Below are 21837 nucleotides of genomic sequence, written 5' to 3' on the forward strand. Positions count from 1 at the left end.
AAACACCACAAATATTTGAAAAAGAAAAATTATTTGTCTGACCTTCCATTTTTTTCAAAATAAAGAGAAGAATCACTTCATAATACTTCACAATGGCCCAGGAATGTGATCCATACATCTTTGAACTAGAGAAGGATGTTTTCCCTGGAAAAAAATTAAGTGTAAAGAGTGCCTGCAAAATATGTTAACTAAGAGCAAGGCTAATCGGACTGAATTTTTAAATAGTAATTATCTGTCTGTCCATGCCACTGTGCTGGGTAAAAATAATGGTCTTGCCTGCTTTCCACAACATCTCTGCATTTTCTCCTTTGAATTGGAAATCCATGGACTCTGTCAAACAGATATCTAAATATTATATATTTCTTTTCGAAGCATTCATTCGACACGTATTAAATGAGTGCTAACTATGTGCCTGGCACTGTGCTAGATCATGGGTATAGAACTGTGAATAAGGTAGCTACACATCCGCTCTTCATGAAGATTATAGTTCAGCTAACACAGTTAACAAATTATACCTCTACTTGAACATGGATGCTCATTTACCCCTCCCTATTCCTCTCAACTCCCACCCTTGAATTCACTAAAGTGATGATAAATTATTATAAACCCAAGGATAGAAAACAAGAGAACAGAAAATAGCAAGCAAGTTATTTCTGGTTGTTAGAAGGCAGAAAGCATGTGGGGAGACATGATTACAGGCTTAACAATCAAGGAAATAATAATATAAATGCCTTGCAGGGCAAAGGACAGCTAAGGCACTCTCCTCCTCCTCTTTGAGAAAATTGAGCTGGGGATACCCCAGACTCATACTCAGTTGACAGCAGAATTGAGGAATAGAGCTGAAAATAGAGAAAGAAATTGAACAACTACATGTTGAACTGAAACATGTTAATGGATCTTTCTCTAACCTATTCCCAGAATCCTCGCAGCCAGGCATAAATTCCCATCAATAATACCTGATCTGACCAACACATACCCAGGAGTTGGCCTGGAAGATTCCTTGACAAGAAACTAAGTGACACTAGGGAATTAAAAAAAAAGAAAAAGAAAAAGAAAAAAATAGACTCCTATTAATTTTGAGTGTTCTCAAACAAAACCCTAAGTTAACAACTTGCTCTCCTATAGCAAAGCTTCACTGCTACCAAGATGATATCATCCAAATAAGCCCTCCAGTAAGAAAAATAACCAACTTATGAAAAAGGGGATCCCACAATAAATAAGCAAAAAATGGTGTAAAGAAACCCTCAAAACAAAAAGTAGAAAAAAAGTAGATATATAGGTACTGTAGATAGATCCTCATTATTCTCAGAAAGAAGAGATAAAATGCCAGTTGTGAGATGAAAATGCAGTTGTAAAATGAAAATATGACTTTATAAGAAACGTTCAAAGAAGAACCAGGAATGCTGAGAATTTAGGGATAAAACTGTCTGTTATTTTTAATTAATTGGCAATTTTAGAAGATAAAGTCAAGGGAATATTCCAGAAATAAATACAAAAATATGAAAGAAAAGATAACTCAATCCAGAATGTTTAACATCTAGATTATAGGAGTTCTAGGAAGAGCAAATAAAACATAATTGGGTGATTATGAAGAAATTATAATAGCAATATATGAAAATTCTGGGAGATAAGAATTTGTATCTCTAGGATAAAAGGGCCAATCATGAAGTCAGCACAATAAATGAGAAAAGGTCCTTCACAGTGTTGATCATTGCAAAATTCAGAGAAATCATTTGAAGGGAATTCTCTAAAATGTTCCATAAGGGGAAAAAATGTAAGCTCTTAAACAAGTGAACACTCTGAGAGAAAATTATTCTTTCCCAGGCTTTCTATTATTTAGCTACTTTCACACTGTTACACTACATGATAATTCAGTGGCTTATATAAACAAGCATATATTTTTCACCCATGCTTCTGCAGATTATCTGTGGTTAAGCTTCTATATGCTAGGCTCAGCTAGGTTTGCCTCAGATGTCTCTCATTTTTGAGATGACAACACTACCTAAGGCTTTTTTCTTTCTTACTTTCGTCGTCATTGTTGTTGTTGTTGTTGTTGAAGGGGAAAACATAAGAGAAACTCATCCTGCAAGCAAGTATAAATCATTTGCTTGAGTTCCATCTATTAAAACAGCATTGGCCCAAGCAAAGAACATTACCAAACCCCTCACCAGTAAAACACGGAAGTGAACTCCACTTCTAGTAGAAAGAATTGCAGTTACACGACAAGCAAGCAAACAAACAAAAACCCCAAAAGGTTTGGATACAAGTAGGCATGGGGGGTTTTAGGCAATAGCGCAATTTATCATACTAGCTAAACTAGAAAGACATGGAAGCTCTCAAAATTTTATGTCCCTTGTGCCCTGGAATAGTTTTTAAAGTGTATTTCCCAAATCAGCAGCAGCACCTGAGAATTTGTTGAAAAGGCAAATTCACTCTCCTCACCCCAGATACACTGAATCAGAAACTGGGGTTAAAACCTAGTAAACTGTGTTTTAAAAAGATACCCATGTGATTCTGATGCACGCTAAAGTTTCAGAAACACTATATTAGAAGATGTGTATGCAGAAAACCTTAAAAGGAAGACATGGGATCCAGAAAGTGGGATTACAAAAAATAAGAGAGGTGAGAGAAATACACAAATAACATCTTTGTTTCAAGCCTAGACTTCAACGATATGGACTGGGAAATAGGAAGGAAGAGGAATCCTTCCTATTGACAGATCAGTGCATTTGGAGAAAAATGTTCATACACGTATAGGAAACTAATGTAAATTAAGCAATTATTAAGTCCAGTGTGTAGTGATGAAGGGAGGCAATGGGAAAAGAAAGGTAATCATAGCACAATACGTCCTTTAGAAGTGAATTGTATTTACATAGTCATCACCATGAAAACATCTTCTATTAATCTATTAATGAGTTTAAAGAAATCTTAGTCAAAAGGCTGAGAAAAGGGAAAGCAGGAATGTGAGGATGGGTGGAAAGCTAAATCTTCAACTACCATAACAGGAAATCAAGAGTTACTAAAATGAGTAAATGAAATATAATTTCATTATTTTAAAGAAAGTAATGTTTTAACATTTTAAAATGTAATTTTAAAAATATCCTAGAAAAAATACCTTAAAAATAGTAGAAAAACTGTTACCATCTGGGGAGTAATCTTGTGGGATGAAGAGACAAAATGCTGGTGATTGACCTTTCTGACAAACTCATGTAATATCATTTTAATTTAAAAACAAGATGTGCCTTTAATAAAACAACAACTTACTTTAAAAGACGGATAAGCAATAAAAAACACTGGGATATGTGCAAAGAAATAAAGTTTGACACATAATAACAAAGAAATTCCAACCTAGCATGTGTCCAAAACCTCAGAGTCATCCTAGACTTTCTCTTATAGTCTTATATTCCTTACTGTATCCATCAGCAAATTCTACTGACTCGAAGTTTAAAATATATCCAAAATCTGACCATTTTTTAATAACTTCACTGCAGCCAGCAATCAATTCTCATCTGGAACTTTTTTCAATAGCCTTGGAACAATCCTAACTCTATCTCTGCTCTGCAGGTTCTCTCCTCTATGTACATGCTCTTCTCTCTCTTGTAATCCTCCTGTTTATTCCCCTCTGAGGATAGCAAAAAGCACTGGGCATATGTAGTTTTACTCCCTTCCTCTGGGGTTTACTCTTTGGGCTACTTTTCTTGCCATTCTTCATTTTCCATTAACCTGGTTCTTCCTCAGGACTCAGGGTCTGGTTTGTAGAGTCAAATCTATGTTTTATTTCTCTGCCACTGTTCTTCAAGCTTCAAAATATGAGTTAGAAGTCCCACTGATACCTGAAGGGATGTTTCTGCTGCAAGTCCTATGTTTTCTCTTAGCTGGATTTTTCCAATGTACATACTCAGTGAGGGTGGGGAAGGAAGACTATCTGGCCACAGTGCAAACTGACTTAGCAGTGTGCGTAACGTCATCCACATTTTAATTTTCATTTTTTTCTAACTCCATCAATCTCTGTTTTAAACCTGTGTGTGATGATTACCCTTAAACTCCAATAGATATTGTGATATTTGACATTAAAATATAATTTTTAAAATATTCTAAATAAGGTAGAAGCAACACAATTAACAAAGACAATGTTAACAAAGACAATTAACAAAGACCTCATAAACATGCAACTTTATGCAAGAGTTTATTTTATGTGGTAATTTCTTCTATTCAATAACCATATGTTTTGAAATAGGATATATATAATACATTTTATTCTCTGCCAAAAATGAGGTAAAGGTATATAAGCATAAAAACTAGTTATTTTATGAATAAATAACATTAGCTGAATAATCATAAATACTCCTAAAACGCAAGAACAGTAGAAAATGTAGTGCAGGAAGGAACCTGATACTTATCTCTTCCTAGTGCTTTACATTTGCTAATGGAAATTTCTTAAACTTTAACCACGTATCACACTCCACTGTTATCTTTTGAAATTCTTACAACTCAATGAAGGATACATGTTCCTACCTTGAACTGATGAAAAACCTCTATTCAAAGAGAATGAATGATCTGTTTAAAGTCCTAAAGTAGCTAATAAGTCTTAGTCACTGTAATATTTAGGAAAGAATAAGAGAATGCATAGAGGCATTGGGTCCTCAAGTGGAAGGGATATTTGAGAAGACCGGGTGGGGGGAAAATATCTAGAAAAGAAAACCAAGTGCTGGAGAAAGATTTTACCCTCATTACATTTTCTATTTGGCCAGCCCTAGCTGCCATTTCCTGTGTAAGTAATTATTGGAGGTCGGGGACAAAGGGGCAGTGGGAAGAAAATATTTGTATAGAGGATATTGCCAAATAATTAATGTGGAAGAAAAGGCAGAATTTTAAAATCACCACTTTGTAACCACTAATGTACTGATGGCTTAAATACATAATCAGCAAGGGCTTTTTTTTTCCCACGGTGGTTTTATTTATTTATTTATTTAATTATTTATTATACTTTAAGTTTTAGGGCTTTAAAACCATTTTATGAAATATTATGGGGGTGGAGAGGATCAGGACAAGATATTCACATTTCTTAACGTGAGACAGTTGAAGAGATTTGGTAATTATTATACTAAGTGACTTAACATCATGTCTAATAAACATGACATTATTAATGACTAATAAGAAGCAATCAGAACTATACAACATGGTTCATGTAGTATTCTTATAGAGAAAACAATTTAATTAGAAATCAAAAGACCTAAACAAAATTTGGAACATTTTATGTCAACTAATCCGTATCCCTCAAAAAGTAAAGATCAGGAAAAACAAAGAGGCGGAGGGGGGACTTTCTTGGTTAGAAGAAACTACAGACAAAGAATTTGAAGCAACATGTGAACCTTGACTAGACTCTGGAATAAAAAAAGGTGGGGAGGGCATTTAGAAAGAGATGCATGCTGAATTAGGGAGGAAAGATTTTCAGTATCTGTAACTCAAAGTATACGAAGATGGAGGTAGAGAAATCAAAAGTGCCAAAATGTTAACAATTTGTAGTTCTGTATATTCAGGTTTTATATGAATTATTTTTTAAAGTTTAGGTTTTAAAAGGTATTAAAAGTTAGGAAAATAATTTAGAAATCAGGTGATTAATCAACACAAATTTATTGACAACTTACTATTATAAAATCACCATTCTAAAAACATAGTTGAAGAAATTTCATGAAAATGCAGGCGATTCCACACTAAACATTTCACTCAATTTCCAGGGTCATAGGAACTTTCCACAGTAAGAATTAGAAGAAGAAAAAAAAAGTATTTAAGAAGTTATTCGGCCACGTGTGGTGGCTCACGCCTGTAATCCCAGCACTTTGGGGGGCCAAGGCTCGTGAATCATGACGTCAGGAGTTCGAGAGCAGCCTGGCCAATATGGTGAAACCACTTCTCTACTAAAAATACAAACTTTAGCCAGGCATGGTGGCACGTGCCTGTAGTCTCAGCTACTCAGGAGGCTGAGGCAGAAGAATTGCTTCAACCAGGGAGGCAAAGGTTGCAGTGAGCCGCGATCAGGCCATTGCACTCCAGCCTGGGTGACAGAGTGAGAGCAAGACTGTCTCAAAAAACAAACAAACAAACAAACAAACAAACAAACATAAAACCTTATTCAAAAATTGAAAGTAATTTAGGGCATGTATTTGTTTTTTTGACTTTGAAATTCACGACATTACAAAGAAACATATTCACTACACTATGCTAGCCAAACTCAGGATTTCCGGAGACATTTTTTACTATCTTATCACTCCTCAAAAAAAAAAAAAAAAAAAGAAAAAAAAGAAAACTCAGTTTAGGTCAGTCTCTCTTCTGGATTTTCAAAATTATTCAACTCAAAACTTCCTAAGGGTGATGAGGTAACTGAGTCTTGGTTTAAAAGCCTATTCCTGGAGCAAGAGAAGATTTTGGCTGAATTCTATTTTGGATTCTGATACACTTAAGAGACTTTGCTAGTGATTTTAACTCTGAATGTTGCATAGAACTAGAACTAATCAATTATTTTAATATTGAAGACTTAAGATCATAGAACAAATACAAATACTTTAAGAAGCATCAAGGTCAGTTGTGTCTCTATTTTAACCCTATGCTGGTCCCCAAGTCTCAACAACCTTACTCTTCTCAATGCCGCCCGTGGCCGGCCTCTGCTTGGCTTTCCATTTTGTGATCCAGAGCTGTCATGCAGATTTTTCCTTTAATACAGTATTTGTGATGACATTTCCAGCCACATAGGTCAGTGGTTCAACACAAGTCCAGGCTAACTTCCTCAGCATTGATACCCTGTCTACAATCGACTATACCCTGTACCCTATTACTCCTCACTTTATGGCAGTTTGGCTTTTACTGTCTGAGTTCATAAAATATTGCTTTCCATAAATTCAAAAATACCTTTCAAGTTGCCAAAACTAATAGAAGTTTTTAACTCATAGTTTACTGTACTTTTCAAGTTGCCTAGTTCACTGGATCACACCCTTCTCATTGAGACTATCTAGTCTTTTAACTCCTATGGCACCACACTCTTCTGTCTTTGATGAAAATAGTTCAAAGCACTGCCGAAAATTTCCTGGCAATGAAGTGACAGTCAAGGGGCCCAAGCTGCAATACTAGATATAATCTTAAAGGACGTGATACACAAATAAGAGGCTGGATTTTTTTCTCCTATCCTTACATTTTATAAGTGCATATCATAATTATATTTACAACTTATCTGCTCCATTACATTTGAGATGGTGAGAATTTCTATTTGTGGTGGATCATGGAAGAACTGAATGAGACAGGTTTGTAACAAATTGTTTTAATCAAACTATAAGAAACCTCATAAATAAATAAAAACTTGGAATTGAAGCTAACAATATTTTCCTAAATAGACTAAAATGCATCATTTATATATACGTGGTGACATAAAATCAGGAAAAGTCTCCTTGGTTAGGAATGACAGGCCTCTAACAATATAAACTTTCAGGTTGATTATTACCTAGGCTATGTATAGGCAAACATTTGTATAAAATATGAATAATTGGTGTTTGAATTACTATTTTTGTAGGTCTTGGTAGAGCTCATCAAGGAACGTGTTCCTTGTCAGCATAGGATTTGGTTAGAACTGACATCTTAGTATCGTAAAACATAATGCACAAGTGTTTTACTTTGAGCCACTAAATACGATTATTAAGCAATTAACTAATGGGCATTTATGAATGGTAATTATCTCTGTTCAAATAAAACACCTGTGTACATATATCTGTGTATATATACACACATGCACACACAAACATGTATATGTGCAGAATGCTTACTGCATTGTGTGATATATTACAAACCACTGCATTAAATTGTAAGCTAGAGAAGATAAGAAGTTTGCCTGATTAAGGTTAATATCCCTAACCAGAAGTAATTCAATAAAAATTAACTTTTGTATTATTAATTTAGGAAAAAAACCTCTACCAAAGTGATGAATATTTTCTTGACTAGAATTATTATTCTTAGTAATGAGCAGTGTTCTATGAAAACGAGGATTTAATATGTAACCAATTAGTAAAAAAATTAAGTCAATTACCAAACACAATTTTCCATGTTAAACATTAATTAAATACTGGAGTATTTTTAATAAATTTAATATAGAAAAAGTTAATTAAAGGAAAAGGTCAATTTAACCAATTAATCAAAATAATGTTTATCATTTTATAGAGATATATTTTTATCAGAAAAGTTTTATACATGATAAATTATTTATGCATTATTTTAAGGGCTAATTTACTATTTGGATTTCTAATCACATTTTATATACCAGAAACATAATTTTTAAAAAATTAGCATTTAGTTGACACATGACAATATTATATGGAGTACTATGGTGGAATGAAGATTACTGAAGCCTGGAGGAACGTGAACACTAAATCAAAATTGTTTATTCAGGCTAGTGAAAGATATTGTAGAATTGTTGAAATTGAGGTAAGGGCCAAAGATTATGCTTTTGGAGTAATATACATGAATGTGGCCACAGTCTATAAGTACATAATAGGAATATACATACAAATTCACATATATGCAACCAGAATATAGATGGCCTATGGAAATAGGTATAAAATAACTATAATCTGCATCAATGGCACTGAATCCTGACCATGAGAAACAAGTGGGGAGTTACAGTGTAGTCCTCACCCTGTGATTCCTGCTTTAACTGATCTCTAGAAGGGCCTGATGAGTTGGTATGTTTTAAAAGTCCCCATCTCACATTTTCTAATTCACACCATAGAGATTGTGACTGATTAATTTTGACTCAGCTGCTCAACTCTAGTCCAATAAACTGGAGCCTAGGGCAGCCTCACACTTTGTACTGCCCACTCGGTTATGTTGTTGGAGAAAGTATGGATGAGGCAGACATAAGGAGATCTGCTACATTACCCAAAAAAGCAGTTATTTGACCTAGATGTGAGAAAAGCAAATATACAAGAGAAAACAAGGAAAAACAAAGAGCTGACTGGAAATGGCACAGATTAGCTAGAATAAACCTTTATATCATTCTGCTTTTAAAGTAACTAGGCAGTGGACCTCAAGTTCATTCTTATATGAATCTCAATGCCTTTATGCACAAAACAATGCTCACTCATTGCTAAGGTAATCTCCGTCTTGATAATCCCATTGATTCTAAGATCCTAGGGCAGAAAAAGATGCATCTGTTACTACACTGATGACTTTTGCCTGGAAGGAAACTGAAGCTCTGTGGTATGAAAATGAAACTACAAGATAAAGTGATTCCTATCAACTTGCTTTTCTACCACTTAAGAACTGTGACATAATGGGAAAACAATGACAACAACAAAAACAACAATATTTTTTGAAGGAGAGGCTTTGGTTTGGGTAGCATACAATTTTTATTTTATGTCCCACTGATTTAAATCTTCTCAGCAAACTTAATGTTGTATGTCTGTGGGTCAATTTTAATTCAATTCCTAGTGGTGAGTTGGCTTTCAGTACATTTGAACCACTTTGGAAATACATAACTTCTATAGGGAGATGAATGAGAATTATGTTGTTCTCACTGAGACCAAATTAGTGTGGAAAAATGACTGGTTTCTGTAAAATAAGAAAAGAATAATCTATCAAAATTTGGATTGATTTAATACACACTGGGAATGTTATTGGATATAGTCTCTTAGACGCTAATCAGCAGCCCTCAAACACCATGCAATACTCTGCTAATCAGAAATTTTAGGGCCAAGAATTAAAATGTGATAAGATCTACCCATAGTTGGCAAAAAGGCACCTTAGAAATCGGTGGGGGGTGGCTAGAAGACCTTTTGAATCAATTAAGATTGAATATTTAAATCTTACTGAACTGCTAATATTTTCACTTTGTTGATTGAATAACAAAGATTTGTTTATTGAATAACAAATAATGAATGCATTTACAAAAGAATGACTTGGTTACTTAATTTTCAGAATTTAAGAAGTGAAACAAAGGTAAAAGAGAAAATGGTACATGGCAAAGATCACGTTGGTAATTTCCTGAAGATTATTAAATGTAAGATAAATATGGAATTACTAGAATTTATTGAATATTTCAATATGAAGACAAAATAGGAATATGATTCATTCTGACTAATGGCTTCATATTTTAATGCTTCTGTAACTGGAAACTTCAGACCATGTTATCATTTTTCATTTTTCACATGTGTATGGTATATTACCTAAGGCATTTGTATTAAACACCCCCAGTTTATTTGAGGTCAATAGTTCAATTGTTTTATCTTTCATTTCTTTGTGTTGAATTTTCTGGTTTAACTATTTTTAGACATCTGAACTTGTAATATATATATTTTTTAAAATAAGAAAGCAATTAAAATTTCTATTTGAATTCCATACATATTTTTAATGATCAGACATATTTTAACTTAGGTAAACCTTTCTGCTACAATTAGAAACAAAATATAGATTTTGGTATTCAAATGTAATTAAGATTGACTCCAAAGAAAATTGATATAAATCCTACCAAAAGAATTACAGCATTATGCCAATTTACATTTCAGAAATTTTGAGGCATCTATATATGGAACATGAGTAGAAAAACAACTTTTAAATTGAACCAGATTAAATTTTCTTTCCAGAAGTTAATTAATGGAGTATAATTAGGAGCAAACCACTTGCTAACTGACATATTCTTAGAGTTAAATTTCAAAAAGCTAAGAGAAAAAAATAACCAAGTATTGAAGAGCAGACTCTAAAAACCTGTGGCCAGCCTATAGCTTATGGAGTAGCTATTGTTTATATAGTTTGCCTCATCAACAAGATATGGCCAAGACAGGTTAAGACAGGTTAAACCAGGAGAAAATTAAGTGTTATAAGGAAATGAGTTACATGTCTTAGGTGTCGGATTTCATTGTTTTTGTATAGAAATGCCAATGTACTGACATAATTTCTAAAAAAGACTCATGTTTTTATATTGTTTTGCAGTGCCAACTCTATAAGCAATATTGTCCACAAAAATATGGGTCTTACCTGCATTTTTAATTTGTTGCTTCTGATCTATTTTTCAATATTGATGACAATCTCGGTGTCTTAATTAGAGTAATAATATAATAAAACAATAGCTGGTAGAACAAGTCCTTCCTACCTGGTTCTTCAAGTGTCTTTGCTATTTTTGAACCTTTTGTTTCTACATAAATTTTATGAATAATTTCTACAAGGGAAAGACAAAATCTGTTAGAATTGGATTGGGATAATTTAGACCTCTCAATATCTAATCTTCCAATTCATGAACATGACATTTATTACATTTACTAAGGCATATTTTACTTTCTCTAATCATTTTTTTTTTTACAATTTTCTTTGTAGAGGTCTTGCATATATTTCATTGAATTTATTCCAATACATTTAATATTATTTATACTATTAAAACATATCCTTTTTATTTCCTTTTCCAATTTCTTGTTGTTGCTATGTGAAAATATATGTGTATGTAAAAATATATGTGTAAAAATATATGTCTAAAGTGTATGTGGAAAGGTTAATTATATATTCAGTTTCATTGTTATAGAATTATTTCGATTTTCTGTTTTTATGTAAGTCTCCGCAGTTTTAGTCTATTAAGAATTTTTTTCATTTCTGTAACACTTGCAAGAAATGGTCATAAAGTTGTCCATAATATCTTTTGGCTATCTTTTTTTGAGTCTTCAGTTGTCTAGTAGTGTTATCTTATAATGCTTAGGCTTTTTGTATTTTCTTTCCTTTTTCTTAATTTAGCTTGCCAGCAATTTACCAATTATATCAATATTTTAAAATATAGTTTTCTCTGCTGATCTTCTCCATTGTTTATGATTCTACTTTTTGTTCTATGTCCTCTATTCAACTTTCTTTAGATATATTATACTTTACTATTATTTTTCTAATCTCTTGAAGATGTTTAGTTACTAAAATTTTCAGCCTTTTTGTTCTTTAATATGTATACTTAAGCCTATAAGAAACTTTCTAAGCATGATTTTTCCTTTACCATGCAAATTTTTATTTGTGGAATTTTTATCATTCTTTAGTAAAAAAATCTTCTCCTATCCATTATAATTTGGTTTTTAACCTATGGGCTGCAAAGCATGGGGTTTATACGACCATTTGAATGTATGGCTGAATGATTTCAAAAGTATGAGAAAATTTCCAAACATTACTTCTGTATATAGAATTTTTCCCCCATTCTTTTTCTTCTCTATGGTCGAGGTTTCAATTACATATATATATATATATATATATATATATATATATAATTGAGAACTTTACACTCAATTATATTCATTTATATTCTGATGATATTTACTTATTTATATACTAAAAATGTCATATCTATTTTTATATTTTAATCTATTTTTGACTTGGCATCATTGTGGATAACTCATTTATTTTTTAGCAAACATCTACTTGTTAAATTCAACTATGTTTAATGTTATAAACTATATTTTACATTTTCATGTTCTTTTTGTAGCTTTTAATTATCAAAATTATTTATCTTGTTCTTTTTAATCTCCTCGAATATAATCTCCATGTACAGTCATGAATTGCTTAATGACAGGAATGCATTCTGAGAAATACATCACCATGCAATTCTGTTTTTGAGCAAACATCATGGAGTGTACTTACACAAACCTAAATGGAATATACTATACCCCTAGCTTTATTGTATGGACTATATTTTATAGACTATATTGCAAATTACTGTACTGAACAGTGTAAGCAATTGTAACAAATGGTATGATTTTGTGACTCTAAACATAGAAAAGCTACACTAAAAATATGGCATAACAGATTTAAAAAGTAGTACCCTTGTACAGTGCACTTAACATGAATGGAGCTTGCAGGACCAGAAGTTGCTCTGGGTAAGTCAGTGAGTGAGAGGTGAGTGAATATGAAGGCCTAGGGCATGACTGTACACTTCTGTAAACTCTATAAACACCATACACTTAGGCTACACTAAATTGAAAAAGTACTTTTCTTTCTTCAATAATAAATTAACTTTAGTAACTGTAATTTTTTTACTTCATAAACTTTTAATTTTTTTAAACGTTTGACTCTTACAGTAACACAAAACACAAACAGGTTGTACAGCTGTACAAAATATTTTCTTTCTGTATATCTTATTCTGTAAGCCTTTTTTCCATTTTTAATTTTTTAAAAATTTTATTCCTTTAAAAATGTTTTCTAAAAACTAAGACACAAACACACACATTAGCCTATGCCTACACAGGGCTAGAACCATCAATATCACTGAATTCTACCTCCACGTCTTGTCTCACTGGAAGGTCTACATCACTAAACAATAGAAATATTTTAGCTCTGTTATAATCTTATGGGACCACCATTGTATATGTGATCCACTGTTGACCAAAATGTCTTTATGTAGTACATGACTATATAGAATTTTTATGCTTGTGTCAGCATATCCACTGTCTGAAGCCCTATTTTCTCTCTTGCTTCCTCATTAGTCAAGTTGTTTTACCTACTTATATTTCTTGTCATATTTTATTGGATCTCAGAAATTATGCTTAAAAAATTATTTGCTGAAATAGTTTGAGGACCACGAGGATACCTTCTTCCTCTACACATGACTTACATTTGCAGTTGACAGGCTTCTGAGGACAACAAGAGTCTAGCTCACTTTAGTTGAATTTCAATCACAGAATCACTGGACTCTGTGAGGACTTGCCTTCTTGTCACTGAGACTTATTTCTGTGGAAAAACTCTTTGGAATTCTTCCTCAAAGCACAGATGTGTTAGGAGAACTACATTAGGCCCTGAATTCCAACTCTGTGCTTATCTACTCATGGGTCTGTAAAAAGTACTGTTCAGACTCTCAAACAGCATAACTTTTTGCGACAGTATGAATGCATTTCCAAGACACGTTCCAGGCTCATCTCCCTGGATTTTTGTCTTCTCCCAAGGAAGGCTCAGTAGTTCTTTAATATGTTGTTATCTCTCTGTGGTTCTCAAACATATATACCTTATATGTTGTCCAGGCACCCTAGATATGCTCTATGGGAAAGATATCCTAAATTTTTAGAAGCATAAATTACCAGACAATTTTTGAACTGTCTTATGTAATGGACTGCAGAAATTAAAGCTAATCCTCCAAGCAATGAAAAGCCACAGTAAGTCTTATAGTTTGGGGAAATGTTTCTATGGATAAGTTATATGGAAAGGATGTTTTTAGTAAAAGTCCAGAGGTAGCAAGTATATGTTATAATCATCAACAACCATGTAGGCATTGAGTATAAAACAGAGGCCTGCAGTCAACATTCCAGAAAGAGATACTATGGATTTTGGAAATAGAGTGAAATGAAACAAATTTTAGAAGAAATTTGTAACCAACAGAATAGGAAATGAGTATACAGAATAACAATGAGATGGGGGGAGGGTACATTGACAGAATGTTTAATACATAGGTTTACCTTGTTCATTGAGCTTCACTATATTGCACTTTACTGATACTGAGGGCTTGTAACAACACTGCATGGAACAAGTCTATTGGGGGCATTTTTTCCAACATCATATGCCCACTTTATGTCTTTACGTCATATTTTGTTGATACTCACAATATTCCTAACTTTTTTATTACTACTAAATCTGTTATGGTGATCTGTAATCAGTGATTTTTTTATTTAAGTATTTTAATTGTTTTTAGGGCACCAGTTACCGTGCCCATGTAAGACAAAAAACTTAATTGATAAATATGTGTGTTCTTACTGCTCCACCAACCGAACAGTCCCCCATCTATTCTTCTCCTTGAGCCTCCCTATACTGTGAGAAAAAACAATGTTGAAATTATGCCAATTTATAACCCTACAATGGTCTCTAATTTTTCAAGTGAAAAGAAGACTGTTACTTACATATCTCTCACTTTAAATCAAAATCTAGAAATGATTAGCTTAGTGAGGAACGCCTGTCAAAGCTGAGATAGGCTGAAATCTAAGCTTCCAACATGAAAAATTAGCAATGCTCTGGGTGCAATAAAGTTCTTGAATAAAATTAAAAGTGATTCTCCAGTGAATACACAGATCATAAAAAATATGAAACAGCCCTATTGCTCATGCTGAGAACGTTTTTATTGTCTGGATTGAAGATCAAACCAGCCACAACATCCCCTTAAGCCAAGGCCTAATTCAGAGAAGGCCTTCACTTTTTAATTCTATGAAGGCTGATAGAGATGACAAAGCTGCATAAGACAATTTGAAGCTAGCAGAGTTTAGTTCATGAAGTTTAAGGAAAGATGCTCTCTTCATAACATAAAAGTTCAAGGCGAAGCAGCAAGTGCTGATGCAGAAGCTGCAGCAAGTTATCTGGAAGATCTAGATCATTGACAAAGGTGGCTACACTAAATAACAGATTTTTAATGTAGACAAAACAACCTTCTATTGGAAGATAATGCCATATAAAGCTTTCATAGCTAGAGAGAGGGAATCAATGCTTGGCTTCAAAAGTCTCTCTTGTTAGGAGCTAATGTATCTGCTGACTTAAAGTTGAAGCCAGTGCTCACTTACCATTCTGAAAATCATAGAGCCTAAATAATTACACTAAATCTACTCTGCCTGTGCTCTATAGGTGAAACAACAAAGCCGTATTAGCACATCTATTTACTTCACGGTTTACTAAATATTTTAAGCCTACTTTTGAGACCTACTGCTCAGAAAATAATATATATTCCTTTCAAAATATCACTGCTCATTGACAAGGCACCTGGTTACTCAAGAGCTCTGATGAAAATGTACATGGAGAGTAATGTTTTTATGTGCGAACACAATATCCATTCTGTAGTTCATGGATCCAGGAGTAATTTTCAATTTCAAGTCTTATTATTTATGAGGTAAGTTTCACAAGGCTAGAGCTGCCACAGGTAACCATTCCTCTGACAGATCTGGGCAAACTAATTTGAAAACCTCCTGGAAAGGATTCACCATTCTAGACTCCATTAAGAGCATTAGTGATTTATGGGAGGAAGTCAAAATATAAACATTAAGAGTAGTTATCTCATGACAAAACTTTAACAAAGGAGGAGCTGCTTCTTGCAGATGAGAAAATAAGTGGTTTCTTGAAATAGAATCAAGTCCTGATAAAGATGCTGTGAACATTGTTGAAATAACAACAAAGGATTTAGAATATTGCATGAACTTAGTTGACAAAGCAGTGGCAGGATTTGAGAGGATTGATTCCAATTTTGAAAGAATTTCTGTGAGTAAAATGTTCTCAAAAAGCATCATGTGCTACAGAGAAATATTTTGTGAAAGAGTCATAAATGCAGAAAACTTCATTGTTGTCTTATTTTAAGAAATTGTCACAGCCACACCAGCTTTCAACAACCACTCTATTCAGTCAGCAGCTATTAATGTTGTGGTAAGACCCTCCACTGGCAAAAAGATTACAACTCGGTGAAGGCTCAAATGATTGATAACATTTTCATAGTAATTAAGTATGTTCAAGTTAAGGTATGTACATTGTTTTTTTATACATAATACTATGGCACACTTAATAGAGCAGAGGGTAAACATAACTTTTATATGCACTGAGAAACCCAAAAATTTGTGTGACTTGCCTTATTGTGATAACTGTTTTAGCACAATTGTCTGGAAGTGAACCTGCAACATCTCCAAGATATGCCTGTATTGTGTTTAGCAGAAAAATCTCTGTAAAGGTATCAGCAAGCAATTGGAAAATAGACCCTAAAATTTGCAAGAGAATTTGAAACTGGATTCTTAAATCTGAAAAGTATTACCTTAAAGGAAATAGTTTAAGACATGGAAATGGACAGGAACCTAGTTTCCACTTCAGCTCTGCCACTGAAGAACCATGAAACAAGATATTCATAATAATGAGAATTTTCTAATTCCTATTGAGACACACAAAACAGAATTTGAAACTCTAATTCATACATAATATGCTTTCTTTGGCATACCTAACATAAAAAAACTTAATGTCCTTTTTATACAGATCTTCAGCAATAAGAAACATCTTCCACTTCAAGCCACATCATTATTAATTCTGTGCTGTGTTGCGAGATTATGCAGATTTGGCATCATGGATTCTATTATGACTTATAACATCTTTTCCATCTATATTTGGCTGTATAATTTTAACAGGATATATCAAACAAGAAACTTCCCTCTCCTCCAAAGAGCTTTTATTTCTCTTTAATAGAGTGGCACCTACTATTTCAACAAAATTACTCTCACTTTTAACTGAGGTAACTGAGTTTAACAGTGGTTAAGAGGCTTGTTCAATGCCATTAATTGACGGAAATTTCAGCCCCTTGACCTATAAATTAGTGTGCTTGCCAGAGTGTTAATTAAAGGTGATGAGAAGATAGTAAACATTTAATCAGATAATTAAAATTTGCTAGAGATTTTGAGGATCTATTTTACCTTTTGAAATTAAAAAAAAATGAGGTAGGCATTATTAACTTTTAATCTCTAGACAAAGAAAATAAAACTTTAAAAAGTTTACCAAAAGTCATATATGTAAGTTTTTATATTATAAAAGAGAAAAATCAGCATTTAAACTATGATTTCAGTGAATAAAAAGTGTAATTTCTTCTAATGATTTATGTCAATGAAAATGTAAACTAATTTTAAAAAGGAAGAGTCTATACATTTCAAAACTATATAAATGGCGATGAATTTTTGAGAATATACTGTTTACATGCATTAACATTTTAAACTTATACACACATCACATAAACTATATAAATAGTGCCACAATGCACACTCCGTGGTAGACTTGCATATCCCTGCACCAGTTAACTGTTACATTTAAAAGAGCAAATACACAAGATTTCACCCTAAAACAATACTATTTACTGGCTACAAAAATATGAATTTTCATTAAAATTTTAATCTAATTTGACTAGCAACTACCAAAATTTTTTTCTTGCAGTAGACATTCTACCAAGCCATGGGGAAATAAAGATGAATAGGAATTACAGGTAAGCAGAGGTATATAAGCAGTGGGATAAGAACAACTTAAAGTACTCTGGGAGTACAATGGTACTGGGCTCCCAAGAGGAGGGGAGATCCAAGACACACTTTAAAGCTGGTAACAGATTTTCCATATCGAGTGGATGGAGTGGTCCTCTCAACAGAGGAGACCACATGAGCAAAGATGTGGATGCCTGCATGGGGACAGTATGCTCTGGGTGATGCTCAAGTGGCCAGGCTCATCAAACATGCAAGAAGGGAGCCTATAAGACTTCCCCTCACTGTCTGCCTTAAACTGTGGTCTGAAATATATGCTAATAAAAGTCAAGAAAATAAGTTTATGAAAGCAGAATATGGGCTTTAACTATATGCTTCATTCTTCTCAATTATCTTAAACTTATATTTCAAATTCAATCTTTACCTATATGCCCAATCAAAAGCAAGAATGGGAGAAATTACTTATCTTCTTTAATTAACAGTTTTCATCCCGTAGCAGACTGTTTTTCCTAATTCCTAAATTCTCCTCTCTTCCTGACATTTGATAGTCACTTATTGTTCTTAGAAGTTGATCAGTTACAGTGGTCGTCTATTTACTTCCGTCCTCCATCTCTTACTTTAAATTGCACAATGACCCTGAGTAAATAAACTTTTCCTCAGCTTCTATTCTCATAGTTTCAGCTCTCCTCTCTTCTGTTTTTGATAGATCTGAAGTTATTTTGAGTCCTATGCAGTTCTCTTTCCTTTATCCTCTTTTGAGTTTACTTTGGAGAATAAATCACAGTTTCTCATGCCTTATGGCACTGTGTCATTATAAGATATTTCATACCTGATGACCTTTGAGCATTTCTTATTCAAAGATTCATGAAAGCTTAGCATGAGGTACATCTAATGATCCCTGTGTAAACATACTGAAAGCTCCCTCCTACAAAGGCACAGGCAGGTGGAAGACATATTTTCAACACTCTGTCTTCAATCTAAGCGTCACTGGCAGTGCCTGACAGGTCTCATTTGCTAAATAAAGTACAATGTGTCAATCTGAAATAAATGTAAATTATCACCTTTCTTCCTTGTTAATTAAGGTCTGATTAATGCAATACAAGCAGTTGTTGAGAGTACAGTAAAAGAATGGCTTTTGTTGCAAAAACAAAGCAAAATTCCTCAAATATAAATCATTGTCTGCCTCATCCATTGAACTTTGGGTTAGAAAGGTTATTTGGAATGATTTGTTCTGTTGGAACATGGACAGATGTTCACATCTCAGCCTCTTAATAAATGAATCCCAAGGAGCAGATAGCAAAAGGCACTGATGCTTTAAAGGTAAGAATTAGTAGTGGAATGACCTAGACTTATTATAAATCATAAAAGGCTAAATTCTAGGCTTAGTTTTATTAAAAAAAATCCAAGAGGTGTAACTCAAGAATTATACATGTTATTTATGCACAGGATAAAGTTGAGGAATATTTTATTAAGCTAAATCATGAATTTTTACCTGGGCCCCCTTTTTATAGAACTTTAAGAAATGATCTATGGGTGAATATGAAAGGGCTACTGAGTAGAAATTAATAGAAGCAAATTTTAGAATGAATAGCACTAACTGAGAAAACCAAATTCATTACACTTTCAAACTCCATTTGGTTAGATGTATAATCCAAAGTAGCTCACAATGCATAGAGAAAGTGTTCTCTGAGTCATGGAAATTTTAGAAAATAAACAGGAATGCAAAAAATTATCTAACTCAATTTTCTGAGACTACAAAAGATAACAATTATGTTAATAAAAAGTACAGTTAGTTAATGGCATAGTCAGGTATGTGATATGTGCTTCCAGGCTCACAAGCATAGTTTTCTAATTTATTTGTAATTTTGCTGTCCTTTTTTTCACAGATTTTCTTATATATGATGATTGTCTAAAATAACACTGTTGGAAAACTATGGGACCCTTCTCACATTTCAGCAAAATATGTTAATATATTAATAGATCATTTCTTTAAACATGAAGTTTTAAATGCAGTAGTTAATAGGTTTCTTCATTTGTTAATATTGTTTTCTGAGCTAGAAATCTAAATTTTTACACCAAAATACTATTATTTATAATTTCACATAGATATAATTCCTGGGAACTATGATAATATAATTATGATTATGTAAATAGCAGAGTCAGATCTATATTAACTCAAAACTGGTAGAACAAGTGGTCTCTCCTTAATCACAATTTATCATGCTTTTGCAGAATGAGAAGCTATGCAATTTATTCACTCATTCCTTCATTCAACAAATAGGGCTGTAATATTAGAATAATGAAAAAGGTTCTAAAGTTGTAGAAAAAAATCAGTTGCAATGTTAGACATTCTTTAAGGTACAAATGTTATCACACTCCATGGCAATATTGAACTGACCTTTAACACGTTCCTTGTGTGCTTTCGCTTAAAACAGTCAGAGGTAGTGAACACAAGAAATAGTTATCACAGGTTACACGGAAATACAAGTATACAATGACAGGGACCTTATAATAAATCCTCCATTTAATTTGGTTGCCTGTTGTTAGGAGCATAGATATAAGATGCAAATAGTGGTCACAGATTCAAAATTTGTTAAACTTTGAAACTGACTCTTCTTTTATAATGGTACAAGGCTCGATGTGTTAAAAAGTTGGTAAGTGTCTTTAAATTGTCTATTAATAATGGTGTTTGGAATTATAGTGATTTTACCCAATGAAACTGAAAAGCCTTTAACTCAATTGGAGTGACTACCAAACTATGTTTTGAATGACTCAGAGAATGATGGCCCAGAAAATTAATCCTATGCTTACACTTAAGAATTACCTGAAAAATACCAGCCATCCCATTACTGGGTATATATCCAAAGGATTATAAATCATGCTGCTATAAAGACACATGCACATGTATGTTTATTGAGGCACTATTCACAATAGCAAAGACTTGGAACCAACCCAAATGTCCATCAATGATAGACTGGATTAAGAAAATGTGACACATATACACCATGGAATATTATGCAGCCATAAAAATGGATGAGTTCATGTCCTTTGTAGGGACATGGATGAAGCTGGAAACCATCATTCTCAGCAAACTATCACAACGACAAAAAAGCAAACACCGCATGTTCTCACTGATAGGTGGGAATTGAACAATGAGAACACTTGGACACAGGAAGGGGAACATCACACACCGGAGCCTGTTGTGGGGTGGGAGAAGTGGGGAGGGATAGCATTAGGAGATATACCTAATGTAAATGACGAGTTACTGGGTGCAGCACACCAACATGGCACATGTATACATGTGTGACAAACCAGCACATTGTGCACATGTACCCTAGAACTTAAAATGTAATAATAATAATAAAAAAGAATTACCTGAAAAAAATTTTTTTAAGTGGTACCTGCAAAGAGTGCAGGCTATAAAGTAAGAGGCACTGATGAAATACTGATTCAAATCTCACTCTAACTATGCGTACACTGGGCACTCAAGACAACTTTCTAGAGAGGAGGAAACTAATCAAATATGTGACTGAAACTTTGCACTTATAATGTTTAATGTTCTAAATCACCCTGTGAGGCTGGTAGTATTATTTATATTTTAAAAATAACATTACTAAAGTTCAGATGAAATTGAATAAATTCAGTTGAGGGGGTTGGGGAAGAAAGGTTCTAACAGTTCAATATCTACATCCCAGGAAAATTACTGATTGTGATTGTCTTTGCAAAAGAGGAACAATACAACCTAACTGTTTATATTATTATAGGACTAACAAAAAACACAGGGGATAAATGTTAATATTCTTATTCTCTCTGGTAATCTCCACTAAAATGTAGTTACCCTGAAAAAAATGTACATTTCAGTAATCACTTGATATGCCAA

The sequence above is a fragment of the Pan paniscus genome, chromosome 11 (genome assembly GCF_029289425.2).
Source record: "Pan paniscus chromosome 11, NHGRI_mPanPan1-v2.0_pri, whole genome shotgun sequence".
Lineage (NCBI taxonomy): Eukaryota > Metazoa > Chordata > Mammalia > Primates > Hominidae > Pan > Pan paniscus.